This window comes from Uranotaenia lowii, chromosome 1, assembly GCF_029784155.1.
Source record: "Uranotaenia lowii strain MFRU-FL chromosome 1, ASM2978415v1, whole genome shotgun sequence".
NCBI lineage: Eukaryota > Metazoa > Arthropoda > Insecta > Diptera > Culicidae > Uranotaenia > Uranotaenia lowii.
In genome coordinates this window covers 133,825,378-133,847,346 of record NC_073691.1, presented here as the reverse complement: position 1 = coordinate 133,847,346, position 21,969 = coordinate 133,825,378, and the positions used below count along the sequence as shown (strand labels likewise).

Below are 21,969 nucleotides of genomic sequence, written 5' to 3'. Positions count from 1 at the left end.
AAATCTTAAAAATGAAGTTTTGAAATTATTAAACTCGTTGAAATACTTATGTTTTCAAAATTTAATTTTTTTATTTACTTTTATTTTTATAATTAATATTAGTTCTTTATATGAAAGTCGGGCAATTTGCATTGTCTGAAAAATGTCAAAGTCAACTCAACTGCATTGGCTTTGAGAAACTACACAGAAAAAAATACTGAGCTTTACATTTCATGTAAAACTTTTTTTCATGTAAAGTTCGGTCAGATGTGTTGTGTACTATAACGCAGCCCTGAAAAAAAACCATGCGTTTCCTCATTCGTGTCAATTTGTTGTAATTTTACATGAATTTTGCATGAAACAATGTTTGGAATCGAACACGTTGCAGTCGCGCACAGGGTGTTTCTTATTGTTGGCAAATATTCATTAATGTAAAAAAGTAAAATCCTTTTAAAATTGTACATAAAAAACATTTTTTTGTTGCTTTTCACCTCTTGCCCCTGATATTTTAATATAAGAATAACTTTAACCGATAAGGTTGAAATGAAATCTTGCGGGATTCCTGGTGAAATAACGAAGAAACAAGCTCCACTAAGCGAAATAATTCAAGCAGTAATGCTGATAAATGTTATTTTCCATAACATGATGGAGTTTTTTTAGTCGTAAGTTCTCCAAAAATAAAGTTAAAAAATAAATATACAAAAAAAATGTAGCGAACTAACTAGCGAATGGCGTTTTAATGCCGACCTCTGCAAGTTTCATTACCCCTTTCCTTTCTAACATTCCATCATTTTGCAAAGAACATTTCAATGTACAACGAACAAATAACAAGTCTGATATAACAAAAAAAACTAAGAGCTACCTTTTTTGAAATGTAATGACAATTTTTTTTCAACATCATCCATCCAAAAAGTATTGACGAAACTAAAACGAAAATTCAGACACACCCTGTAGCAGGATCGATTCACAAACAAACACCGAACGGCCGACCGGTAAGCAGCAAGTTCGATTTGATGCGCAAAGAAAATGCTGTTTCAAATCTGGAGCTTGCGGATTTCGAGAAAAAATGAACATTATGAATATCTATTTAATCAATGTCATGCTTTGTTTTAAGGCTGATGGCTAGCAGTTGATAAATTATGATTCAAAAACTAGAAAGGAATAATAAGCCGGAACGGTTTCATTGTTATTGTCATGTAAATTCACAATTGCATTTTATTCTTTTCGGGAATTTACATTACGTCATAAGTCATGTAAATTTAGTAGAAATAACTTGTTCCAATTATTTGCAGCTTAAAACATGTAAGTGTACATGATTATTTAATACTGTGTACTTTTTTATTTGATTTATTCTGAAATACTTTATCCCGACCATTTACTCAACATTTTATGCAAAGAATCTAAAAGCTGTTCTGAAAAAATCTGTTTCTCTAATTTTGTGACGACAAATCTAAAAGAATTTTATTCCATGTCAACAGCGATTCCCTTGATATTGTTATTAATATTGTCAGAGTATTGTACATCAGGAAAACTACGACACTTAATCCCAAAAATTAGAAGTCGAAGGTTGGAAGACCTGAAATATTACTTATCTGACGTGCAATTTTCTCAGGAATTCGAATCTGCCGTCGAAGCCCTTATCATCCTGAAAAATAACAGTCATAGCTTTGTGAAACTTAATTTGATCAAAAACAGTTTTTCAGCCGGAAAACTCTCGGGAACCATTTCTATGTGATGTGATAGTTTCCTGAAGATTGATGGAATGCTACAGAGGTTACATTAATTACAAATAAACCCACTTATATGAAAAAGATATTTGAATCAATTAACTTTTCGAAAAAAAATTCTTATACAAAATTGTATAGCATAAGCATAAATCAGTCAAACGATCTGAAACTTTGGGCGTGGTTGTGTCCATTTTCAAGTTTTAAATTGAGATTCATTATTTTAAAAATCGATCGACTTCTAAGTGAGTCCTAAAACATTTGTTTTGTAAAATCGGATCTTCTTCATAGGGGTAAAAGGGGGCAAAACAGATCACGTTATTTTATTTTTTCACCTTTTAATAGCAACTTAAAAATCAAGCATTAAATACCTTTCAGTTTTCTGAAGACATAAAGATTTATGTTGGTAGGACATATAAAGAAAAAGGCTCAACACTGGGCAAATTAGGTTAAATAACACTCCACTCAAATGGCTTCGAGTGAATTAAGAGGTGAATTTGAGTTTCTGAGAAAACTTCACGTGTGATAAATGCTATTCCAGACACTCAAACAGGCGGCTTTGTGTTTTTTTTAGGCCGAATTGGAATTGGAAAGTGCATTGGACGGTTTATATGAAAGACCCCCACACCCCCCCCCCCCCCCCCTCATAAGGGGCCGCCAAAAAATTAGATTGCATTTGAAATAGAAGATCTCATAATAAGCTTCCGTAACAAATATCAGCCTATTCGACCTCATGGTGACTGATTTTTAAAATGTGCAACCATTGGAAAAAATCGGACAACATTATGCACGACACAAAATTTGCCTGTGCAACTATTGGGCACAGACAAGCTGTTTTAAATGATTTTTTAAATTTGTATGTCACTTTTTTCAAACACTTGAACTTTTGGGTCTTGTTGACCAATCCTGTATGAGAGCATCGACAAAAAAAATCGAGTGAATTTGGTTTAAATCACTAAAATACAGCATAAACACCAAAATCAAGTGCTTAGCTGGGCAACGATTGGCAAATCACCCTATCATCATTTTCATTTATTCATATTTTTCTCTTATCTTTCCAGCATGGGAAAGTCATTGGCCGGCGTCAAAGTCGGAAGAAAACGGATTGCTGATCCTAATTCAGGTCAATCGCCCAAAAAAGTTGAAATTTCCAATTCATTCAATGTCCTTCATAACATCGGTGATGAGGAAATATTCATATTTAATTCTGATAAGAGTACTACGAAACCTTCGTCTTCTTATACTCTTAAAAATGAAAAGGTTCCACCCAGTACGATAACGATTCCTGACTTCAATGCCTTTCGGAAAGAAATCGTCACTTCCATCAAGGATGTGAAAATTTCTTTTCAGATCGTTCGAAGGGTACATTGGCGGAATCTTTTAATGGTTATCGAAAAATTAAAATTATTTGATTAATAAGAAACCGAATTAAATTCTTTGCTAGGTTTTTCTCCGATTCGAGTAATTCAAATGAAGAAAAGAACCAACACGAATAATACCATTAGTGTAGGTTTTCCTCCTGAGCTTAATTTGATCCATTTCAAAAAGGATTAGGTTAATAATTTGCAAAAGGCTCGTCTTATGTTTTATTGTCGAGTCAAATTTGAACCATTTCGAAAATCTTCTACCAATTTTCTTCAAAATATTACGCGATGTCGTCGTTGTCAAGCTTTTTGTCATGGCACTCAAAATTGTAGAATGAATGTTAGATGCATGCTTAGCGACTCATTCCATCATGAAAAATCTAAATGCCTTTTTGGTGGTGATAGACCACCAATAGAATTCTTCAAGTGTGCGAATTGCGCAGGTAATCATTCCTCCAATTCCATAAAATGTCCCGTTATGGCACTCCTTTCTCTTTTTCGTCTTCACACGTCAGGCCGGCAAACAATTTGCCTGTTCGCGGTCAGCCTCGGCATCTCATAATCACGCCTTGGTAATATTCGAAGTGATTTTAATGTTTTCGGGACTGATTCAGTGCCACAGACTCGTTTAACGTTCTCAGAGGTGGTTGAAAATGGGTTGCCCGCTTCCGGTATAACTAATGGGAAAAAACAATCCTCAACGTACATGCGAAGGCTTGAGAGACTCCCAGAAATTCAAATACCTGTTCTTCTTCTTAATTTTCTGATCCTTACAATTTTCTTGATTTGTTTGAGATTACTGAGGAAAAATTAAATTTTTGCATCAAAGTTTAATGGAAATGACTTATGTTAAACTTATGTTGAAAGCAAATTCAATGTTTGACTTGACCTCTTTTAATTATGCTTACAATATTATTATGACTTAACGATTCCCTCATGGATCCAAATAGATGTTTAAATATTATGAATTGGAACGCTAAATCTTTGCTGGCTTACAAAGATGAGTTCTTCTTATTTTTGAAAACTCAAAACATACATATTGCTGCCATCACTGAAACTTTTAAAAAGCCGGACAATAACTTGAAAAGCAATGCTTTCTTTAAAATTTTGCGAAATGATCGACTTGATCGACAAAGTTGGGGTGTAGCTATCGTCATCAATAGTCGTCTCAAATTTAGACTTCTTTCTTCTTTCAATACAAAAGTCTTAGAAACAATTGGAATTGAATTAGAAACGTCTATGGGGAAAATTATAATTATTACCGCATATTTGCCTTTCCAATGTAGCGGTGAACAGGAAAATTTTTTGAAGGGAGATTTCCAAAAACTCACCAGAAACAAATCTAATTTTTTTATTATTGGTGACTTTAATGCGAAACACCGATCTTGGAAAAATATTTCATCAAATACTAATAAGAATATTTTATTTATTGACAGCCCTGCAGGTTATCATACTTTTGAATATCCTAATAGGCATACTTGTTTCTCTTCAATTAGAAATCCCTCCACAATTGATTTGGTTCTAACGGATTTAGGCGAGCCTTGTAGTCAATTAGTTACTCATGCGGACTATAAACTTCTTTGAACTAACGCAGAAAAAGCTCAAAAATTTGCCCAACAAGTTGAGCCTACTCATGATTTTAATTTAAACGTTGTAAGTCCAATTGGTGCTCAAATTTCCCTTGAATTTTATGATATTTTTCTAAGCAAAATGTATTTGAAAGTTCTAAATAGTGAGACAAATATTGATGAACTTAAATTGATTTTCAAAAAATTTAAAAATATGAAAGCCCCGGAAGAAGATGGGATTTACAATATTCTTATTAAAAAAATGCCTAAAAGCACTTTAATTTTTTTAGTTGTAATCTTCAAAAAATGTTTCACTTGGCTTATTTTCTCAATAAATGGAAAAATGCCAAAGTAACTCCAATTTTGAAACCTGGAAAAAGTGCTTCAAAGCCTTCAAGTTATCGACCAAATAGTTTGCTTCCTTCTTTAATTAAACTGTTCGATAGAGTCTTTTTTAATAGAATGATGACTCACATTGATCAGAATTCTATTTTCCCTAATGAACAATTTGGATTCCGTCACGGACATTCTACTACACATAAACTTTTGAGTGTAACTAATATGAGTAACGCAAGCAAGTCTGAAAGTTATTCAACTGGTGTTGCTCTTCTAGATATTGAAAAAGCTTTTGGTAGTGTTTGGCAAAAAGGTTTTGTAGTTAAATTAGCTCGATTTGATTTTTCTGTACATCTCACCAAAACTATTCAAAATTACTTGACTAGCCGAACTTTACAAGTAAGCTTTCAAAATTCATGCTCTAAACAGACACTCATTAAAGCTGGTGTTCCTCAAGGCAGTATACTTGGGCCAATTTTATATAATATTTTTACTTCTGATCTTCCTGGTATTTCAGAAGGAAAAGGCAGAAGATTATTTGCTGACGATACTTTGCTTTCGGCCAAAGGTCGGAATTCACTGGTGGTACGCAGTAGATTGCAACTAGATTTAAATTCCTTTTTGAGTAACTTGAAAATGTGGAAAATTTCTCCTAACGCTTTTAAAACTCAACTTATTTTATTTTTCCATAAGCCAAGAGCCCAATTTTTTAAATCTAATGGAAATCAATCCATAACTTTTAATGGGGTTTCATTAGAGTGGTCTGATCATGTGGAATACTTTGGACTCACATTTGATCGTTGTTCATTTTGATCAGGTGTTCCGACCAGCGATAATGTATGCAGTTCCGATTTGATCCAACTGCTGCGCGATGGGGAAGAAAGCCATCCAGAGGATTCAAAATGATTCTGTGGTTTCTTCATCGGACTGCAGGCATCGAATCGATCGAAGAGATGGCCAACAAAATCATCTCTCACTCCAGAGGCAAATCGATGTCGTCTTCCTTCGCAGAGATTCGCTGTCTCTACCATTAGTTTAATAAGGTTAGGTTTATTATTCTAATTTTATTTGACATTACAGGATGTTCGAATAACAAAAATTAGTGATTAGTAATCTATAGGGTTTTGAACAGTTCATTATTGAGCTGAACACCTGATTTAATGTAACAATTTGATATAAATGTAATGATGAATTGATACAGATAAATACATATTGAAAAAAAACTTTGATTTGAATCATTATCGCAACAAGCCTTCACGTTCAGCGATTCATCCGAACTAATCGAAAATTTATTTTTTCACAGCTGGTACAGGTAACTTTTATAAGTCAAGATGTCCCCAAACCACTTTTACTATCAATTCCTAGCATGTACACTGTACAGATCAGGAGCTTTTTATTCATGTGTCGCAATTTAAAATCTGATCATTTTGATATTTCGGATTCCGGAACCGGCCAGTTTGTCCAGTCCACATGAGCAAAGTCACACTTACAAAAACTTTATCCCTCCTGAAACAAATCAGCAAGCCATCAGCATTTGATGGTCGTGACTGTCATTCTAATAACATTCCATTGAGATACCTATGATTGTAACGATTAATATTCTGTGACATTAAAAATGTTAAATTTTGCCTTAATATTTGCGCATATGAATATCTTCGAAGCAACGACCAACTTTCCTCGGCTGAGCTTTACATCACAATCTAGACGAACTGATGAATGTTTCTCTAGGCTTTGGAGAAATGTCAAATGACATTTTAACAGTTATCGTCCCTGGATGGTCCCCGAGGATTTTTATTGGTGCCGGTCACTGAACATCAGTTTGAATATTGTGGATTAAATGTTCAAATGTACTTACTCAGTTCACTTTAATGCTGAAATGGAACAATAAAAATAATCGTTAGTTTAGGAGCACATTTATTCTTGTTATAATTTGTTTATTTACAGAGAAGTTAGCCAATATGTAGGGGGAAGTGTTCCTATATGCGCATATTGGGTAATATGCGCATACAGCCGATTGACGATATGGCTGGAGATTCATCATATCTAATTAGTGCAGTTTGAGGGTAATACGCTTTTAACACATGGCATAAAAAAATTAAATTATTATATAAAGTCGAAAAAATTTAAAAATTCAAACAAGATTTTTGTCAGTTTTGTTATAATATATTGAACTTTAATTATTGTGCATACAGATTCTGTGAACACAAATTTTAGTGATTTTTCTTTCTTATTCATCTGGAAATCGGAAATTCAACAAATCGAAGCTTTTGGCAAAGTTGTAAATGATAAGATATTGGAATAAGAGACAGGTTCTGAATGCCCATATCAAGGTAGGTTAAATGCCTATATCAAGAAAAATAGAATAGTCTTATGAATTTTTAACTTTCTATCATTTAAACATGAAATCTGCGCTCAAATCACGATCTTACAGCGAAAAAAGAAGAACTTCCTACTGATCCGATAAAAATACAATATGAACAAAATATTACCCTGAAATATGGCCATATGGCATACTTAACTATGTTTTATGCAAAAGAACTAGTGATGTAAAAAATTTCACCAAAATTTCGGCCTCGACGTATGCTTAACATCCGTTTCTACTATTTTCAATTAGATAATATCAAAATATTGCAAGTGGTAATGAAATATAGCTAAAAACATAAATATGCGCATTTAGCCCGCCATTTTCGGAAATCGGCTATTTTGACTTCTTTTATTATAACATTATTTTCACAAAAACTGTAAGAGATTTTAACAGAAAAATTTCACTAACGTATATAAAACAGATGTCCGCTCATGTGCATATAGTTTTCAGACTCCTATCTTTTGGAGTATAGGAGAAAATGAGTGCTTTCCTTAATATGCGCATATAGCCTTCCTCTCCCCTACAATATGACCCATGAAAAAAATGCGCAAATCTGTCACCAAGGTTCATAAACACTTTTCTTGGTATCAACATTATTTAAAGCCTTTTTATTTATTCAGGAATGTAGATTAACATATAAACAAACAATAACTCGATTTTCCCATTTTCATCTTCAACTCCTCTCTCCAGATTCTCCATAAAATGTTGTCCCCTTGATTTGTGAGCTCAGCCAGGTGTAAGATAACTTCCTCTGCATGCAGGAATGCTTAAGCCGTAGTTTTTCCGCCGACGCTAGACTCTATCGTTGGAGATGATAGACTTTATGGTCGTTGCATTCAAGGGCGTTTACACAGCAATGGACACACGTAATTCCACTAATTTTGGTATCGTTCTACTCAGCAAACTTTCGCGCATCTAACCAGGTGAATTTTCTTCGATTTGTTGATAAAAATCAAAATGTAAAGTACTACGATAGAATTTATAAGAAAACTGTATTGACCGACAAGAATTACACTCGATACAAGTTGGCGTTTATTGGCTGATGATTTGGCTCTCCAGATCTAAATCGGGAACAAACCTTCGCAATATAAGCCTCTGACATTGAAGCCCACGTCTCAGAGATGGAAGCCTTCAGAGAATCGACACTTATGTGAGAGGATGCACAGTAGACTGAGTCGATTTGGCGTCATTTTTGAATTTATCAAACCCTAACAAGTTTTGTATTATTTCGAAACTCATTCATGATTTTTTGCAGAATTTTTAAGTTACGTTTATATGAGTGAATTTGAACTTTTATGTTTGTATGGGAAAATTGAATTGTACTAAAAATCAACATAATTTTTGTTCCTTCTGTGAGGCCGAGTGCGTTGATGGTTTTTGTGCCAATTTATAAATTCTCTAAAAGAAATTTCACACTGAACAACTGGTCACTATCGCCTTAAAGTAAACCTTGCAAATATAACGTATGTTGTTCTACTGCATTGTTTACGTCAATTGACAGATGAAAGTTATAGCTAATACACACACAAAAAGAAACTCTGAAAAAACTAAAAACAACCAAAAACAGACTGCTAAAAATTTTCGCATTTTTATGGGTCATGCTGTATGGCCATTAAGGTGGATCAAAAATTGGATTATGTTCCGGAATGAAAACCTTTATGCTTGAATCGTTTCTTGGATTCTCATTCGGTTATCTTTAAAATTTGTATGGTTACTACCATGCTTGTCCAACACCTCGCAAACAGAACAGAGCAGAGAACGAATTACACTTTTATCATTTCGGTTTCCGAGTGCACTGCTCAGCCGATCAACGTTCACTTATCTTTTTGCCGAGTGCGCCCGATTGCGGTTGCTCTGACGGTCGGGTGGACGTCGCTCGCTCTAAAGAAAAGAGAAGGAGCTGGCTAGAAAATTGTGCTCTAGCGACGCTGCTGTGCCGCTCAGTGTATCAAGCCAGAAAGATTTCAATGCAGGAATGTTTTCTTCAAAAAAGCCCTTATGCAGTGCGGAACAGTGCATCAGTTGAAGAGGTCCAATGTAGGTTTATGTATGAACTATTTTTGTACGTAGCCGGGCCGGGCACTTACTGGCAAATTATTTGAAAAACATGGTGAAAACCGGGCAAATAATCTGAAATTCTCCATTCCATAAACCGAGCAATATCCGGCCCAATCTGAGGAAATTCCAGACATTCATCTAGTGAAGAAAAACGACTTACATTTTTTTTTGTCGCAACACATCAGCAGTGTCAAATTTATGTTTAAAGCATACGAAGGAAAGTTTTGGTTTGATGTTTGATGAAATAAACTTTCACAAATCCAATTTTTGACAAACAATTTTAAACTGAATTCGATTTTTTTGTTTCATTTTCCAAATAATGTGGATGAAACTGGGCAAAATCCAAGTAGTTTTTTCACAATATCCGGGCATCCGCAAATTGCTGTTTACTTAGGTTTATGTGCTCTTGATATCGTACGTGGGAAGCATTAATTTACATAAGCAGCAATTCGAAAAGTTACATTCACTCAAATTATCCAAAAATCTTTGCCTTTTAAACAAACCGTGAACATTACGCAAGAATCTGGGACAAATTTAAGTAATAAAACTTCCAAACTTCCACAAATAGTAAAATTTAGGATTTATCTTCCTTAACCGCTACGCTTTTGATATTTTTCGACCGAAGAAAGCTATCGTAGCTAATCATTTGTCCTGGTGCAGAACATCATTCTAGAGGAACTCGCTTAGGAATGAAAAGATAGGTGTTTTGGGCAAAGTTGTTAATTTGCATACTTTGATATAAAATTTAAAGGCGAGAGATTTAAAAATAGCGCGATAATAACAATAACTTTTTGTAGTGCATTTTTCAAGTATTTTTTTTATTCAACCGTATCTTCTTGGGTTAAGATTGTAGAACTTTGATATGTTAAGCAAAGTTGTGTATTTTGTTGGGATAAATAACTTTGTAGAAGAAACTTAAGCTCTAATATGCTAAACAAGAAAGTTATGATTTATATCTCGCTATTGATGGACTTCTAAACTTTATATTCCATATAAAAATATGCGCTTTATTATACAGAACAATGTTGTCGAAAACACCAGCATTCTATCTTAACTACCTTTGGCGTTATTAATTTAGTTCCGTTAGATTTATGTTCTGCATTGTAAATTCTGACGCACTTCCAAACATCGATCCAGGCGCAACCGATGAAGACAAACCGATGAAGACAAACCGAGTTTTCTGTAAAGCTTCTCTTTCGCCCGAGTGCGAACGAATTTATCTGCACCGGGACGCACTTCATCAGTTTGCTTGCTTCTCTTGCCCACACTTGGGGGGACGCTTGGTCGCTCTGGAGGTAACGGAGCATTTTTTAAAGATTCTCCGTTTGGGAGAGCACAGCGAAAAAAATACACGCTCTTACTCTGAAAGGGCAAATCTGAGGAGCGATGCCAAGCATGGTTACTACCATTTTTATGAAGGGAAGGGGCTTCTAGCTTGGCAGGATCAATTCTTTTCCCTCAAAAATTTTCCATGATTAATCTCTTCAGAAGTTTCCGAGTCTTTGCGTGACAAACAGATATTACACGATTTTTGTATACGTATTTTTAAAATAAATAAATAATACAAAAAAATAATTAGAATAATATTCGGTGGACGCGGCTTGCCCATCGCTGCATAAATCGAGTATTGATTTTTCACCGCAAGTACCCACCAGCAAAATTTGGATTTTACGCAATGCGATACAGATCATGTTATTGAACTGCTGATGAACATGAACTGGTAAGCAGAGCTTGAAAATCTGAGTGTAGATGACGCGGTATCTACCTTCTACTGTCATATGTGGGAGACTTTACGAGCGCACACACCTCCTAGACGGTTGCGCCGACAAAAGACGTATTATCAACCTTGGTGAAACTCTGAACTTCGGAGAAGCCGCAACGTTGTTCGTAAAGCCCGCAAACGATACTTTCGAGACAAGACTGATGAAAACAAATTATTCCTCTCTAGATTAGAGATTGAATATTCGGCAACTCGTAACGTTAAACAGGATCGCTTCTTCTTTCTGGAAATATATCGATAGTCGTCGACTCGGAAATTCTATTCCTTCTTCAGTAACGTTTCAAGAACGGACATCGGAAAGCGTTAAGGATTCTGCTGGTTTGTTTGCCGAATTTTTCAGTAGCGTGTACAGCTCACTCTCTCCAGAGTGCACTAATGATTACTTTAGAACACTGCAAAACCGTGACATTAGACTCCCACAGCCCGTATTTTCAGACCAGGAGGTTCTAAAAGTATTGGTATCTATGGATTCTTCAAAAGGTTCGGGGCCTGATGGGATCCCAACGTCGTTGGTATCGAGAATTGCTGTATCACTTGCCACGCCACTTACCATGATTTTCAATCTATCGATATCGGAAGGTGTCTTTCCTGCTCTTTGGAAAATGGCATCTATTTCTCCATTTCACAAATCTGGAAACGCTCATCGTGTGGAAAATTACCGACCAATATCAATTATTTGCTGCTTCTCTAAAGTATTTGAAGTGCTGATGTACGAAAGGTTGTATACTGCAGCTGTCCCGTTACTCACGGAGGTCCAGCACGGCTTTGTCAAGAAAAGGTCAACGTTGACAAATTTAATGTGCTATGTCAGCAACATATAAGAAACTGCAAGTGTACTCAATATGCATTGACTTCGCCAAGGCCTTCGATAAAGTTCCACACAGAATCGTCATAGAAAAACTTACTCGTTACGGCTTTCCTGTATGGGTAACCAAACGGTTGTCGTCGTACCTGCTTTATCGTCGAGGTTTTATCAACATTCGTTGTACTCACTCAACTGTGTTCAACATGCCGTCTGGTTTACTGCAGGGCAGCCCCCTAGGACCGCTTATCTTCGTGCTGTTTATAAACGGTTTAGCAACGTGTCTTCAATCACCGAAACTACTGTTTGCTGATGATTTGAAAATCTATCGAATCATAGATTCAATAGTGGATTGCGCTGCGCTTCAAGATGACATCGACAGATTACTGGCGTGGTGCAATATACATGGAATGGAAGTCAATGACGGTAAGTGTAAGTGCATAAGCTTCTTCAGAAGTAGATCCTCAATCGTTTACGACTACGCTTTAAGAGGAAGCTCACTCGAAAGGGTAACCTCCATAAAAGATATTGGGGTTACTTTTGATCAAAAGCTCACTTTTTCCCAGCATGTCGCGACGACTACAGCCAAAGGCTTTGCTTTGCTCGGTTTTCTTCGTCGGAATACGTCAAGTTTTGAAGACCCGTACGCATTGAAAACTTTATTCTGCTCATTAGTACGCAGCGTCTTAGAATATGCGGTTCCAGTTTGGGCACCCTACCAATCCGTCCACAGCGACAGGATTGAAAGAATCCAGAAAAAAATTCTGCGGTACGCATTACGCCGTCTGCCATGGCAAGATCCCGTACGGCTACCTCCTTACTCTGAGAGGTGTGGCCTACTATCAATGACGCCTTTGAGTCAAAGAAGAAACTATCTGTAACGAATCTTCATCTACGATATTTTGACCAACGCTATTGACTGTCCCCAACTGCTCCAGAGTTTAAACCTCTACGCTCCAGCTCGACAATTACGCAATCAGTTGATTTTTTAGTTGCCAAGAAGCAGAACAGTATTTAGACAAAATCACCCTTTACACCGATGTTGTTAAGCTTTTAATGTTGTCTCGCACTTATTTGAATTTCATTTGTCTAAATCTTCGTTTAAAAGTTTGTTAAAGTATGAGAGAATAACGCAGGTTTGTGTTGGAATTGAGTTAAACATTGTTTATTTACTTCGTCAAGTCCTTATACAATAACTTGATCCTATAGCGATTATCATCTTGTCGCTTAAAACTAACTGATTCCCAAACTCAGAATCAGTTCTTAATTTCTATTGGATTCTGAGATATCCTCTCAGAATTAACTGCCAACACTGCTAGGTTACTCTGAACCACATGTTGTGTTGGCTAAGTTGATCGTGTATGATGACAACATTTGTATTGTTGTCATCATCATCGATGATCATTGGTTGTCAAAACGCTATTGTTCTCAGTATGCGAATTGACCGACCAAAAGAGAAAAAGAAACCAAAACAAACCAATGTGGTTTTGGTTTTTCCCAATGGAGGAGCAAAGTTGTTCCGCAACGGAATCGTCCGACGAATCTGGACAACAGGATCCGAAAATCGTAAGTATCAACAAAGTTCAATCCGTGGTGTAAACTAATTTTTAACTAACTTTAAGTTAGTTTTAATATTAAGTCTGAATGACAGTAGTCAAAGACTCAAACAAATAAATAAACATTTATTCAGTTATAAATTTTCAACCCTTCAGAGTGAGTACTATGCTCATGATTCTTAGGAATAAATAAAAGTAGTACATCGACGCGTTTCTAGAAAGTTTGTTTATTGATTTGTTTTCCTTAATTTCCAGTTAATGATCTCCAGCTTAAATGTCTGTTACCTCGCTCCATTGATAAGCTAACATTTCATTAAGAATGAATTGAAGAGATTGTCCTTCAAGCACTGTTGTACTTCAATACGATTTAAGGAATGTTACACCCAAAATTCAGCCTCTGTGCCAATGGCGTGTAGTCAATTACATAGCATCATTGGTACAAGAAGATAACGCGATCGGTGCTGATTCGATTTGCTCCCACCGGCATTAATCTCCCAAGTTAACCGAATTGCGTATGTCTGAAAGAAACAAAATAAAAACGCTTTCACGTCCCTCCCTATCGCATCACAAGACGAAGAAGGATGGAAATAAATACCGGCCAACACCAGGCAGCCAGCGAACCGAGCTCTGTGCGTGTGAATGTAGCAAAAGCAACAACAAAAACATCCTTCTAATTCAATCCCTTCAATCTACCGGCAAACAACCACGGCCGAGCTGTGCGTGTGTATGCAGTAAAAGCAACAACAAAAAAACATTCCATCAATTCAATTTGCCGGCAAACAACCACGGCTAAGCTGTGCGTGTGTATGTAGCAAAAGCAACAAGAATATATTCCTTCAATTTACCGGCAAACAAGCACCGGCCAAGCTGCCCGGCTTTAGCAGCTGTGTATATGTAGCGTGTGTTTGTAATAGCAGGCAGTAAGCAAAGCACAGTTCTCATTCAATGGGTTTCCCGTTTCCTCCACTCCCGTTCCCTTTCCCGTTTCCATCGCATGACAAATGAATACCTTGAAAGGAGGCCAAACGCCGGGAAGCCACTGTCGTGCGTTTCTTTTGTGATTGATCGGTGGCAGAATGCCTATGACAAATATCCCTCTTCCTGCATGAAGCTCAAATAGTTCACTGGTTAAGATGACGGTCTGGCAAGACCATTTAATTAGTGATTTGAGTTCGATTCTCCCTACGGGTGCTGTGGTTTATATTTTTATTTTCTTGTTTCTGGGATGAATTATCCAATAGGAACGAAATCCCATAAAATGTTTTTCTTGTTTTGCTTGAATGTAGTGGTCATGCATCATTTTAGTTGGGAGCCGAGTCCTTATGCCAGTTACGGTTTTTCAAAGATATCATCTTCGGCACAGTGCACATTTCAGCGCATTATCGGCACAGAGATGTGCTAAATAGGCATTGGATTTTTGCAACCTCTTCTATGGGTGTATTTGTCCATCAGCACAGATTTGGAAGCTACCATAATATGCTACATTTTTGCATGCCCACGCATGATGAGTATCTGCTGGAAGAACGGAAAATAAACTTAAAAAATTCCAACAACCGGAAAGCTAAGTGCAATCATCAAAACAGCTGAAAGCTGAACAGATTTGACCGTGCTGTTGTAGTGGAGTCAGATACGGTAAGTTCATTATTGCTATCATAGTTCCAAGTATCGTTGGCTTTGGCTTTTGTTAGACCACCTCTTTTCTGAACCCTGCCAACAGACAGAAGCTGACACATTTTGATTCGGAAGAAACAAGAGAAGGAAGAAGGTTTTCCAGTTTTCCACGCGGTAGGGTTGGTAATACCGGAGGTTTAAGTAATGACCAGTTTAGTTTTATAGGAAGTGGTAAGGGTGCTTCAAAACAATGCGAAGTTCTGAAAAACTCTTTACAATTTTAAACATTACATATAGTTTCACAAGTGAGAGCAGTGTATTGCGAAGGCAGATAAGGTTAGCGAAAACACAGATGGAGTGAAAATGCCCGCTAGAGAAGCTTAAAATTGGCATCGTTGCATGGAACTGGTAATTCTAAATTGAACGGGATAGAAATGATTTGTTCCTTTTGTAAAGCCGTTCAAGCTTCTATAGAAGAAAGAACGGAAATTAAATTAACCGTATACACAATACCGAATACAAGAGGGCAACAACAGCCTCCATCAAAATTTTGACCCAAAGCGTTTAAGAACAAATAAGAATAGAATTTTCTCATAATTTGTTCTCTCCTCTCGGCTTCCATCTGCAATAATTTTCGACTCACTGTCTGGAACACCGTGAAATTTTACCACTGGTTAACAAACTGCTGTGATAGAATTTTGCAACTTGACATAACTTTAAAGGACCTTAATCGTTATTCAGTTTTCTTAAAAAATAGATAATTATAATATCAAAAGAAGTGATTCAGAGATGTTTAAAGCTCAGCATTGATTTATAACGCCTTTGCACCGTCTTATAGAGCTAAAACTGTGACTTGGGATATTGAAATCCCTAGCCTCCTACGACAAATGGAACCGGCAAAGAGTGCATCTTGTTAGTAGCATAAATATGGCACACAGCCAGTGTGCTACTACTGGTGGAGCATGCTTTTACTAGTTGGTTGTCCCGTCCGTCGTCGTCTTCGTCTGAGCCATTTTCCGCAGCAGTTCAAAGCGATAAATGCAAGACGCACGCCATTGTGCAATGCCATTTGATGATGCAGTCGGGGAAGCATGGTTTTATTTCATTATTACCTAAACAACAATCTTCTCCGGTTATTTGCCATGTTTTTTCTTATTATTCCACCGAAGCACTGGTTAGGTGTGGCCAGTGTTGAAGACTTTCGAGGTCGTTCATTCTATGTTGCGAATTGTGTCAGAATTGGTGTAACGCGTTCTCGTTTGCAACCGGAAAATATGCTTTGGACACCGTGCATATTGCTCTACTTTGGCGAGTACAATTGATAATCTTCTAGCACATGACAGCTCAACAAGCAAGTATGAGGTATGAAGAGAAAAGGTTTTTCAGTATGACCTCAAATTCTGCTGTAAAAGACAAGCAACATAATATTGCTTACTGACACAGAGATAAGGAAAATTGAAAACTTAAGCTACTTACAATTGTGCCATGGTACTGTTTTATATCATTCAATATTGTTGAATAATCTTGTTATGGGAAATATTGTCTTTTATTTGTGCTTATTAAACCCAGTATCTAGAAAAAAAACCCCAGATTGTTGGTTAAAAACCACACTGGAAAAAATAATCGACTCAAATCGGTGAAATTGGGGGTTTTTAACACTAGAAAGACCGCACCAGTCAAACTGGCTGGTTGGACACTTTGTTTGTTGAATATCTTTTAAATACTTCGATTTAAAAATTCGCAAGAATACGACTTCTCAAGAATTTTGAAACTCTACAAAACTGCGTATTTTTTTTATTTCACAAGCTCTTTTAATAAGCGAGGATAAATTTCGCCATGGACACTTGGACCGTGCCCAGCCAAAATGACAGGCAAAATTCACAACCCTATAACTAAAACAAGATAACATGTTTTAGCTTGCTTTTGGTTTCATTTGCAATCTAAATTTAAGACAATGAGCCCTAGTTGATTTGGGCAAAAGTGTGTCATTCATTATAAAATTATTGATTTTCGATGCGAAGTCATGAAGATTTGTAGAAAAAGTTGTCGGATTGCCCGCTGTGTTGCGCTTCAAGCACTTGACTCCCACTTTTTTTTGGTCTGTTTTGTTGATCAACAATAATCAAATTTTCTTTCAGAATTTTGCGAAATTTCATCAAGATCTTTAAAAGTTATGTTAGATTGAAAACATGTACATTCGGTAATTGAATAATTTTATGTTTTATACTAAACTACCCAAGTAACACAGATTATGCCAACTAGCATTAGGAAGTTTTATTATGGTTTAATTATGGCATTTTTTTGTGCAGCTCGTTTTATGACGGTTTTATTATGGTCATGCAGAATGCTTATATTTTTTTTCGACCATATGTTTGCAGATGGTTTTGAAAACGCTAATAAAACTTTTATTGAACATACTGTTTTAGTTATTTTGAAAGAGTTATGAATGCTTTTTTAAAACTATAATAAAACACAAACTTAGAGGTTTGCTCCAAGCTTTCTTTTGCATGTTCTATAATAGCACTCAGTGCCTGATTATTAAACCGCCATAAAACTTAGTGACAGTTCTCGATCAAAACGTCAAAACAGGACACGCTCAGATTAGATAGCACATATTTGAATTGGAACTCCCATTTTTACACATTTTTGGTAAGTTATGCGTGTTGGTTTTGAGTTTAAATTAAAAAAAATACATCTTTGAAACTTGAAATCACCGAAAGTGGTATGAATATCTTTACAATATGAGTATTGAGTGAAAGGGCCCAAATAGTAGGAAAAAAAAGCTTGACGCCATCATTAATTCAAGATGGCGGCTTCCTCTTTTATTTTCAAAGCTGTAAATTACTGAAAATATCGTGAAACCTTCACAATATGGTTATAAGGTGAAAGTAATAAACGAGTAGAAGTCAAATTTCGTTGCCCGTCGCCATCTTAAATCCAAGATGGCGGCTACCACTCAACTTAAAAATACTGTAAATGACTGATAATCGCATAAAACCTATATTATAGGGGTATAAGTTAAAAGAAATCAACCGGTAGAAGTTGAATTACGCTATCTTACGCCATCTTGAAATCCAAGATGGCGGCTTCCGCTAAACTTTAAAATGTAGTGAATGACTTAAAATGACATGAAACCCAGATTGGTAGTGGGTGAAGGGGTTTACGAGTAGAAGTCGAATATTGCTATCTTACGCCATCTTGAAATCCAAGATGGCAGCTTTCTATAAACTTAAAAAATGCTCTAAATCATTGAATATCGCATGAAACCTCCAAAATATGGATATTTGTCAATTGGAAAAAGCTATAAAAAGTTTATTTTTGCATTCTGACGCAATCTTGAAATCCAGGATGGTGGCTTCAGCTGAACTTAAAAATACTGTAAATGAATGAAAATAGCATGAAACTCCCAAATATATTGTATTGGGTGCTAAGGCTAAATGATAGAAGTCAAATATCTCTTTTCGCGTTTCTCTAAAAATCTGTAAGTGACTGAAAATCCCACAAAAACTACCACAATACAGATCCCATTCGTTTTTGGCAACATTCGATTTTGGAAACATCGAATTTGGCACATGTGCCAAAATCAGACGGTTAACAGAAACAACATTACCTTATAGTTTTCGCTAGAATAAGACCAATACAATTTAGACATAATTGCATGATAGGAATAAAAGAATTACATAAATGGCAAAAAAAATCAAAAACTATAAACAAAACAAGAAAAGTTCTAAATGCATTAGAAACATAATGAAAAAAAAAGTGATTTAAAATGATCTAAATTGTTTTAAAATAGTAGTTTTAATGTAGTATTACGTGAAAAAAAGTTGTGTTCAAGTGATTTTCATTGCCATCTTGGATTCCAAGATGGCGTCGGAAAGAAAAAAATCGACATCTTCTAGCTTAGCCTTTTCATTCAATACTCGTATAGTGGTGGTTTAATGCGACTTTTTGTCAGCATTAAGCATTAAAAGTTGAGCGGATGCCGCCATCTTGGATTTCAAGATGGCGTCGGATAGCGAAATTCGACTTCTACTCGTTTAGCACTTTCACCCGATACCCATTTTGTTGGGGTTTCATGCGATTTCAAGTCATTTACACCATTTTAAAGTTGAGCGGAAGCCGCCATCTTGGATTTCAAGATGGCGTCAGACAACGAAATTTGACTTCAACTCATGATTTATTCCACGGGTCATTGAAAACCAATCCCTTTTCATTCAAAAAGTCTGTCCTCATTTACTGTACTAATGATTAAAAACTCAGAAATGAGGAACTCAACCTTAGCGTGTAATTGGTTTGCTTGCGAGAGAAACGTCAAATCGTAGCTTTTTTTGGGGTCATCATTAAACCATAATAAAACTATGAATTGACTCACGCCATGTTGGTTGCAAAATCGAAGGGTACAAAATGACGCCATGTTGATGAATTCACAATGCCAGCATTGGAAAATATTTTTTCAGGCCTTTTTTCCATCAATCCCATCATGATTGACCATTAGATTTGACGAGGCGCATTTATTTTAAGATACTATTTCATATACATTTTACCTAAAATCTTGACTGGCAGTAGAAAAGACGCTCATTATATGGGTGAAACATTGGTTTTTTTAGCTATTAATTTTACCAGATTCATATCTGAATAATGCAATCATCATTCATCAACCATTACGGTTGCTGGACAAAATAAAAAAAACTCCGAGAACTGACAGAACCGAAAAAAAACAAAAATTTCTAACATGTTTTATAATAGCTTTTTAAAAGCTTTGGTGACCAATATTGATGACTAACAATGATTGGTCATGATGACGTTCCTAGGATAGGGCCAAATAGCCTAATTTTGGCTTTATTAGAGTCCAGGTGATGTTATAGAATGTACTTTAGCTTTTTATGAAGATTAATGCTATTATCCAAACGACATTTTGCTGACCATAATAAAGCTAAAATTGTTACTTGGGTAGTATGAGTGAAATAGTTATGAATTGTGTACTCATTTATTCAAATTTGAAGACATAAGCAATGAAACTGAATGATTTAAATGATATTTCAACATGGGTGCCCGGAACAATTTTCATATGTTGGTTATCGACCATGGGTGCACGGTTTCACCGCAGTTTCTGCCTAAGTATGTGTTCTCATGCATTCTTAGCTTATTAGGTTCGACAAATTTCCAATGCAAGTTTATTTATAAGTATTCCGGCATCCAAGTATATACCTGGCCAGCTGGCAACTGATTGGACATTTTTATTATACAGTCAGTTATAAGAGGAAACACATCTTACCTGTCGACAATTTATGGGGTTCGAACCCAAAAGTTTTCTTGCCGATACCGGGAACCGAACCCAGTACGCCTGGCATACCAAGACCAAACTCGCACCAGCTTATCTGCTAGACCACATCGGCGCCAAGATATTTCAACATGGGTGCACGGAATAGCTGCAAAATCGACGTTGTAAATTATGTAGAGTGAAATAGTTTTCAACTTGCTTCAGAACACAAAATATTTTTGAGGAAGATATGATAGGTATTTGAAATACAATGTTGGCCAATTGAAAAACTATTAAGGAAAAACAAATGAACGTAAAATTTAACAATGCTGATTCATTATTTTTATTTTCACTATTTTCCGTCGCATGACATAATTTGATGCATATAATTCCTAAAATTCACTCGGTCCATGGTTCATGGACCGTTCTCCAATTTCTTGGATATTGATTCATATACTATCTTATCAGATAATATACGATTGCAAAAACCTGTTTTTTTTAAATAATTAATAAATAAATTTTATATTTCAAGATATAATTGAAATATTTCTTTTCCAGAAATGAAAAAAATGGAACTAAAAACAAAAATCGTTATGTCTCAAGACATGGTTTCGACTTTGGTTCAGTTAAGATTTGTCATAATGCTTTTTGAAAATTTGCAAAAAGTTCAATATTTGATGAAAATGCGGTGAATCCGTGCACTCATAGTGAAAAACCATGTATATAACACAAATTTTCTTTTGAATCTATTAAAGCCTTTATTCTTTACCATTAGCTTGCAAAAAAAGTTGATTTTGGATGAATGGCGGTGAATCCGTGCACACATGGTTAATTTCTTTACTTAAAGAAAAACTTTGCCTTAAAACCTACAATATCAGGTATATTTTATAAGCAACATGTTGAAAACTTCAGAGGGATGGGTGCTACAAAATATCTACTACGATAAAATAGGAGTGAAACCGTGCACCCATATTCAATATCCATAACCATCGTCATCTTTACCAAAATTAGGTGATTCCGTGCACCAATGGTAAAATTGTTTTTCCATTTTATAACATAAGTATTATAGAACAAGTAACAAAAAAAAAATTATTTTGACTGGTCACGGTCCGAATAGGTATATTTAAATTGCCTGTCCTTCTAGTGTTAAAAATGTGATTTAAACTATTAAAATTAGAATTTTGACAGCAGATAGTTGAAAAAATGGGGAACAATGAGATCATGTTAATTTTTTTCCCCGATATAGGTTAAACGCCATAACAGCAAAGGCAGGCGCACAATAGTCCGTCGTGCGTCGCGTTGATATTTAATTCTGGGGATATAATTTTACATTTGAGCCACCATAATGATGCATCGCGTCAGTGAAGGCGTTGTACTAAAACGCAAAATTGTTCTAAATACGGCTTAATTACTTTTGACATAATGATGAATTCGAGAGTTTGTTTTGATTAGGTCGTATGAGCCAACATAAACAAAATTGAGTTATTCACTGCAAACGATTGAAAAACATGTATTTTTAGTAAGGTAGAAATTTGTTTTCATGTGAGACTAGGTATATGTCCAAGC

General features: G+C 35.8%; 1 protein-coding gene across 1 annotated transcript in view; it reads right to left on the bottom strand.

Annotated features, from left to right (window-relative positions):
• Window positions 1-20,439, bottom strand: part of LOC129740109 (uncharacterized) — a 111,921-nt gene extending 91,482 nt beyond the window's left edge. The window contains exons 1-2 of the mRNA XM_055731712.1: window positions 20,419-20,439; window positions 6,827-6,842 (exon numbers count right to left, since the gene is read on the bottom strand). The gene's annotated coding sequence lies outside the window, so the exon portion shown is untranslated. The remainder of the gene's footprint in view (window positions 1-6,826; window positions 6,843-20,418) is intronic.
• Window positions 20,440-21,969: the final 1,530 nt, after the last annotated feature.